We start from the raw sequence: 8322 nt of genomic DNA, 5'->3' as shown, positions 1-8322 counted from the left end.
ACGATTACATGAATCATGTGGGGGGGGGGGGGGGGGAGTGGGGAGGGAGGTGTGACTCATTGCTTGTGCAATACAGAAATTTCTTCGAAGCAGTTTTGCATAAAGGCCCACTTAGGCCTGTCAGTCATTCCTTGAATGCGTGTGAAAGACATCACCATTTCTCAACTAACATTCGACTATTTCAATTTTAGTTTCATATCCGTGCACAAAATTGGCTTTAAGAACAATGGCAGGGTCGTCCTTAAGGTGCCCCAAGAGTAGCCACTTATCCTCCATATTTTCATTACAGGAAAACTGATATCGTTTTCGGTTTGCCGTAGTAGTTGGATGAGAATCACTTCATTGTTGTGATATTGATGAAAAACAGCAGATCTTTTTTTTTTTGAGGAGTGATTAATGATGATCCAAACTTTCCTTGCCGCGCTGATGCTTACACTTTGCCTTTGATAGTTGAGGTTGGCATTACGCATTACATCTACAATTAATCGCTTTGTCAACACAGCCGAATTATTTTAATGTTCAAGACCCACGTATAATAGTCTGTTAACAAATGTTTTGCTTTGACATCTTACAATGTATGTTATTTTCCTGTCTTGTTTTCAGTAATTAGTACGTACTGTTGTCAATTTAGTATTGATCGATTTTACAAAATTCCCAACCCCTTTAATAATGAAGGAGGCTGCGTATTACAAGTACCTGTTACACTTCCCCTTTCCGTAGGACACATTGACATTCCCAGCACACTTCTGAGAAAGCTACTGATTTAAATGACATAAAGGGTGTGTTCTATTGTAATTGTAGAATTACACCACTGGAACATCACCACTTTGGTCTTTAGCTGACTAAGTATGATGAAACTGATGAACTGCCAATTTTTTGTTTAAATCTATAATCAATCTGTGTAAACGATGAAGCAGTTGTCGTTTAGAAAATATCATTGACATCACAATTTGAAGGTGATATCTATGCATCACACATTGTGTTAACCTTTTAACTTGTTTATCTCATATTTTTATTGATCTTTCCCTGTCAGATGTATATAAGTATATATATATATATATATGGGTGAGAATTTTGAACGATGTACAATTGCCAATTTTCGCACCTTATGGCATTTTTTTCCCTTAGAACACGCCAGGATGATCTAAGAAACCAGATTTTTTCATGTCATCTCAAAGATTGGTAAATTTCCTTTCAGGAAATAAATGGTTTGGTTGACTTTTGCCTGATATTTTTTCATTTGACAAGGACTTAAAGCGTAAAAATACGGTAAAAACGCTATCACAATAATTTTTGTTTTTCAAACTAATGATGAGCATTTTTAAGCTTACGTGGCATCTAATATCTGACCATGTTCTGGATCTGACATATCATGGGTATGAACCACAAAATTATAAGAACTTTATGAGCACGTATATAATCACAGAGAACAATTGAAATATCAAAGTCCTAAACAGACGAACGTCCGTGGTGCTTTTATTTCTATCGCTGCTGCAAATTCTACTTTGTTGTCCCAACTGTAATGTATACGAAAATTTGGTGTTCCACCTAATGAACATATCCTGCAAAAATTGTACGTCTGCTGGCTGTGCATGAGACGTAATATTCGTTTATGCAAAATTATACTCAGTTTTCGTCACGGACGTGCTTCCGCTTTTTTCTAATAAAGATCGTATCCCATTAAACGCTATTGGTGATATTGTTCTGAGTCGTAATCAACTAAGATCTAGCCACACGATAATATCTTTGTTTTGAGTTTCTGTCCATCCTTTGTCAAATAGGAACCGAAATTATATTTTTAGACGAACCTCCGAGAAAAAAGGAACGCCCGTGATGATTAAAACGTTTTCGAGTGGGACACTATCTTGCTTTGATGACGAAGGTGCATTTACCTTTGGCTCTCTAGCTGAGGAGCTGCATGTTATTTTTGGAGCGGACTGAGGCTTGTCCGCAGTTTTTGGACCATGCAATTCACCGATAACAAAGCAAATAATTAATATTTTCTCTGAAAATTCACCTCCTGATCCCCCTCTGAGCAATACATATGTTGTAAGGATATCAAATTTCTTATAATTTGCATTGACAATACCATTTCAAATTTTTGAAAGAGTTAGGAAGGCTAGGTACTCTCTGCCGATTAGTTATCCGTCCGGGAACATGACCCTATCAGTAGAACGAACGTCCGTGACAATTCCAGCGAACGTCCGTGACGTATGCAATCCCATCGATAGGGATAACTTGTCCCGAAAGAGTCCTGTATTCTTTAAAACTTTTAGCTCCAATAGCCACAAATAAAGTTTTACAAAGTAAACAATGAGTTTAGGGCAGTAGTTTCAGAATTTTTAAGGCGTTATGTGATCATGATGAAGAAACAGTTGAAAATTTACTCACAATTTTACGCTTGTTTTCCCTCTAATTATACAAAAACAGCTAAACACTGAAAACAAAGTTATAGGAAAATGGAATTTTGCGTAATCTGCAATTTCTGTGCATTTAAATTTCTTTCTAATGAGGATCTGGAGACAATAATTTGTACTGTTACAGGTTCTGAAAGTTTCGCTCACGGACGTTCTGTCCGAGAAAGGAAATTGCTGATAATTACAAATATATCACTGCACATAAAGTTAATGTTAGTTGAAAATATTACCAAATCACCGAGCCGCTCATACCCAAAAGTGAATAATGTTCAGCACTCAATTTACTTGTAATAACAAAAGGAAAACGTTTTGGTCACGGATGTTCGTTGGTAGAATAAGTCAATGGATTACATAGTAGGAGAAAGAGGATCAGTGCCACTTTTAGTGACAGGTGCGCCCAGTGTTTATCTTTTGAGTATGGTAGCTGCCGTCTCAAACAGAACACACCCAGTTTTGGCCTCCATAACGGACGTTCGCTGTAATTGTCATGATATTAAATGTCTTAAATCATTCTTATTTTTCTCTTCATGACGATTTTTCTCTCATTCTCTCAATAGCCTGGACATGCTGCGACCAAACAGAAAACAGAAACAGAAACAAAACAAACCAAAACAAATCCGACAAGTGCTACGTAATCACATGCAGGATAATGACGGAAGAAGTCTGTAATGGGCATGTGTTGAATAAAAAATGGAAGAGTTTCAAAAGGACGTGGAAGCAGTTGAATAAAAATGACTGAGAAACAGAGAAGGGATCGAGCTCCAACCCACAGAGAAAAGAATTGCCAGTGCACTCCCGTTGTACCAAATTCCTCTGGAGAAGTTTTTGTTTGTTTGTTTATGTTTTTTTATTCATCGAAATGCCGTCACAAGCGAACAAAAATAATGCAGTATACAATTATTGTTTGATGAAAACAAACAAATCCTCCGCTTATCATCACATGGTGTTCTTTTATACTCATCAATGAAAAGCAATGTTCATTTGTAATTCTTTCCAAGATTTTTTTTTTTCAATTTACATTTAAGAGACAGAGAGATCGTCAATTTGTTTGTGCTTTTGTGCTTACTTTGAAAACACATGTTAAAAAAGTGATGATTAAGAATAGGTTTAAGGTTGCACTTTGATACGTTCGCTCTTCCTAAGATTCGTTACTCCGATGTCCAAAGGTTTGTTTTTCCGAAAATGAAAAAAAAAAAGTTTGGAGTTAATTAAGGAGGTTTGTTATTAAAAATTTTCTTATTTCGAATGTTTGTTATTCCGAAAAATAAATATTAAGGATCATTATTTTAGGTCCGTTCTTCTAAAAGTGGAAAGGGCCTGATATTCGTTTAGGTCAAAACGGTTATTATGAGGTTTTGAAATTTGAAGGATTTTAGTTGTTAACTTGTTTCTCCACATTTGGATAAGCGAACATGATTTTTCACGTTCCAATTAATAAACCTTTCGATTAACCTTCGGAGATTCCTATCATTTACCGAATAAAAAAGCTTCATAATTATACGAACTCTATCAATTTTCGTATTGACAAACTGTATGAATAACGAGCCTCCGAAATGACGCGCTACAAAATGTTTGTTATAACAAACCATATTGTATAATATCGAAGTCACAAACATCCATCCAAGTAATATGGACTTATTGTGTCTTGTTATGACGAAACTTCGCAGTATCGAACCTATTATCATTTCTGACTAATATAATAATACAAATTCTCCTCGGTAACTGTGTGTAACACAGGGAGCAAACATAGAGGGATTTCTTCCCAACGTATTCGTTTGCCCTCCCCAGCTAAACTTTGTATTTCTATAACGGAGCACATTTCTGTTGTCTTTCTATGTTTCTTTGTCATAATTTTAGCTGTGACCATGTTCGTTATAAGCAAATTTTGCATTGTAGACTTTAGATAACAAATTCAGGACCTGAATCTTTACTTCATGATAACGAAATTTTGATAAATATATTCGTTCTCAAGGATGGACTACGTCACTGAGATTACACGTACGTTTGTACGTTCATTTACGAGAGATGGAAAAATTGTTTTCTTTGATTCCTCAGTATGAGAAGATAAACAAGCTTATATAATTGAAAATTGGTAATATCTGTTCAGGATTTTGCAGAGGAGTTTGTTCTCGACATGAAATGTGCTGTTTGTTGTGAGTAGAATGCGTTTCCAACTCAAGAGAGCTGCATCTTGTTTGTTCCGAACGTCCGTGAGCTACATGCGAACCTCCGTGATGAAAACTATGCTATGTTCGTTGGGTTATAGAGACTGTCTAGATCAGATACATCTTAAAAAGGTATGTTATTATTTGGGAGTGGGGGTTGAAGTATGGGATAGTGAAATAAGAGGTCAAAATATTGAGTTTCTGTAAAATGCGCGTAAAGTGGAGAAAGTGTTTAGCAGAAGAGCAATATTTCAACAGAAACGACGAATTTAGTTAAATCATCAGTTGTCTACCATTACGTACAGGTTAAGAGTACAAGCTTAATATTCTGCAAGCACGTACACATGTCCCTTAAGATATTTTGTTAGGATTTTGAACTGAATCAGATCTTTGCAAACTATGTTAAATGGTATTCAAGTGTATGTGCTGTACTATTCCTCACGGACGTTCGCTGCTCTGGACATGGTAAACTTCAGCGGTGAATAAAAACTTGTTCCTCTGGGAAAATCCTAGTATAATTGGGTTCATATCAAAGCTTGGGTTATACTCTTTCAGGTAAGATGAATAATTTGGAGAATTTCCTACTTTTTAAATTTTGCCTTGTTTTGGCTCAATTGTACATCGTTCAAAATTCTGACCCATATACATATATACACACGCAGATGATGTAAACAGCTAGTGTTCGTACTTTTGCTCCTCTCCGATCATTTATCTACTCGTGTGTTTACCAGCTTTGCCATTGTCAAGAAGCTTGCCGTACAGAAACAAAATGGCGAACATTGAAATCTCCCTTAACTACGTGTAAAATATTTGGTGGATATTGATAAATTGACACAACAAAATCTGCAATTTATTATAGATGTCATGATGAATACACAAAATGTGTGGCCCATCAGTGAGCTTGATAGAGTCCCCCCAACGAGGGGTTAAATACCAGGCTCGAAAGTCCCCCCTCCAACCTCCCTTTACTCTAATCATATGCCCAGTTGTTTTTGTGGTCGTTCGACAATGATCCAAGATTGGCATGAAAACTGAAACTTAATGTAGCTTTATTGCACATACCAGTCTTCCGCCTTTAAAATCGTGTATAAAACTCAAATGCGGTGTTTTTTTTTTGTATTTTACTCGGATGTTTGTTACATGTAAACTCAAAATTTGTTGACCATGATTAAATTTGTTACAGTATAGTTCACCGCAGAGGGCTTAAACCCATGGGTAGAAGACCCCTCTTTGTACTCCTGCTTCACCATTCCCACCTGCTTGGCCATTAGGTCCACAATGTGACGTGCATCTCAAAACGAACAAAATGTCGCACACACTGATTTTGTGTGAGGACTGAAAATAGGTGAGATGGGTAAACCGAGCCAATCTGGACTTTTTCATATTTTCTGGAAGAGCAAGTCTTCTCCATCATGCTTAAATTTCGGATCATAAAACGGGCAGGAAAGTGTATTTTCTAGCAGTTTATCTCAAACATTTTTTGGCAGAATAGTGTGATTAAGTGTGTCTTTACATTCCTTTTTTTTTCATTTCTTAAAAACTTTGTACACACTCTCCATTTTCAACTCCTATAATTTTGAAAGGATTATGCTAATGCAATGGCAGTTGGCATTAATTGAGGACAAAATGTGTTGATAAGGCATGCCCAATTTCAGTTTGATCTAATAATTCCTTCATTGTTGTTACTAGAGTGGTTTACACCCTCTTTTTGTCTCATTCATAGCACAGCCAGCACGGCTTTGTAAAGATTAAGCGCTTGAATAGACACTGTCATAGGCCTACTTCAGAGCCCCTTTTCTCAGTTTACACTTTTCCTGAGTGTGTGCTTTCGTTCCAATATTTAGATAGGTTAGGGAAGTCCATTTGATTTGAGTTATACATCATTTCAAAGCTTAAAATCTGCTTTTTCAGAATATGCTCTTAACTAAAATTCAATGTCTGGCGACTTTTTGTTTGTTTTATGGTGCAGGGTCACATATGATAATAACCACACCCTCCTCTCTTGGATTTCCCCTTTAACCCTATTAAGCCCAAGCTATTTTGACCCCTCGCAGGCCCAAGGGGGGGGGGGCACATTGTGCCCCCCCCCCCTATATAACTTTTTTTATTATTTGATGTATCATCGTCATATTTGGCACATGGGTAGAGTAACTCATACTCTACATGACCGTACATTTGAATTTTCTCAAGGTCACCCATGAAGGGCGCTATTTTCCAAAATATAAAAAAATAATAGGAAATATGCCAAAAACATGATTTTTCTGTATAATTTCTTTATCCCCATTATATATGTCTTATTAAAGACCAATCATTTTCATATTTGTCACAAATGATAAGCAAGTGGAATGTTATTATTTGTTACGGTTGAAATTTCTCAAGATTACCACATGGGGGCGCTATTCATGTCAACATAAGAATACATTATGAGACCTGAGATGAAATGTTTCGGATGGGTACATGTATAATTATGACACTTCATATTTGCATAATAGTGGAATTTCAAGATTGCAAATTGATGATATGATAAACTAATGATATTAGAGGCATAACTTGGGTGAGGGAATCAAAATAACACAAAATAGAAGGGCAATCTTTAGAAAATATTATTTTTTTCAATTATCTCTATTATATCTATTGTTTTATGCCTTTGTCTCATAAAAACAGAGGAAATAATAAGAAAAACTTTCCAGGACCATTATCACTTCAAATTTTGCTCCTTCAACAAATTTCAGCCAAGAAACACCCATTTCATCCACTGTAATGCTGTTAAATAAAATGGGAACAGAAAAAAGATGCAAAATCTGACTGACATGGTTGTCAGTTTATGGTTACCATGGCAACCAGCAACATCAAATATAGCTAAATTATATATCAAAATGTTTGCAATAAGATTTTAGGAAAAGTCACCAAATTTGGTTGAAATCGGATAAAGGGCGAAGGAGTGGCAAATGGAAATCTGGTAGGGGGGGCACAATGTGCCCCCCCCCCCTTGGGCTTTATAGGGTTAAGGGCTTGAATAGACCCCTTTGCTTTCATGACTTTAGAGCCACTTTTCTAAATACACACTTTTCCAGAGTGTTTGCTTCTTTCCAACATTTAACATAGGTGACCATAAAACGAACATAAAGTCGGACACACTGATTTTGTGTGAGGACTGAAAATAAGTGAAATGGGTCAACCTAGCTAATCTTAACCTTTGCATATGTGACCGTGCACCTCAAAACGAACATAAAGTCGCACACACTGATTTTGCGTGAGGACTGAAAATAAGTGAAATGGGTCAACCTAGCCGAACTTTACTTTTTCATATTTTCTGAAAGAGCGGGTCTTCTTTTACATTATGCTAAAATTTGGTATCATAAAACGGGCAGGAAAGTTTGTTTTTTTAGCAGTTTATCTCGATCATTTTTGGTAGAACAATGTGATTAGGTGTGTCTTTACAATCCCTTTTTCATCTCCGATAAACCTTGTCCACACTCTTAACTTTCAACTCTAATAACTTTTGAAAGGATAGTGCTACCGCTTTGAAAGTTGGTATTATTTATGGACAAAATGTGTTAATAAGGCATGCTCAATTTCAATTTAATCTAATAATCCCTTCATTGTTGTTACTCTGGTGGCTTACTTCCTGTTTTTTTTTTTTTTTTGTCCCATTCATCGCACAGCCAGGACGGTTTGGTAAAGATTAAGCACTTGAATAGACACTGTACTTCAGAGCCTCTTTTCTCAGTTCACACTTT

The sequence above is a fragment of the Diadema antillarum genome, unplaced genomic scaffold (assembly GCF_040938485.1).
Source record: "Diadema antillarum isolate AM-2024a unplaced genomic scaffold, OU_Dant_1.0 scf00000008, whole genome shotgun sequence".
Lineage (NCBI taxonomy): Eukaryota > Metazoa > Echinodermata > Echinoidea > Diadematoida > Diadematidae > Diadema > Diadema antillarum.
This window is presented reverse-complemented; position numbering follows the sequence as displayed.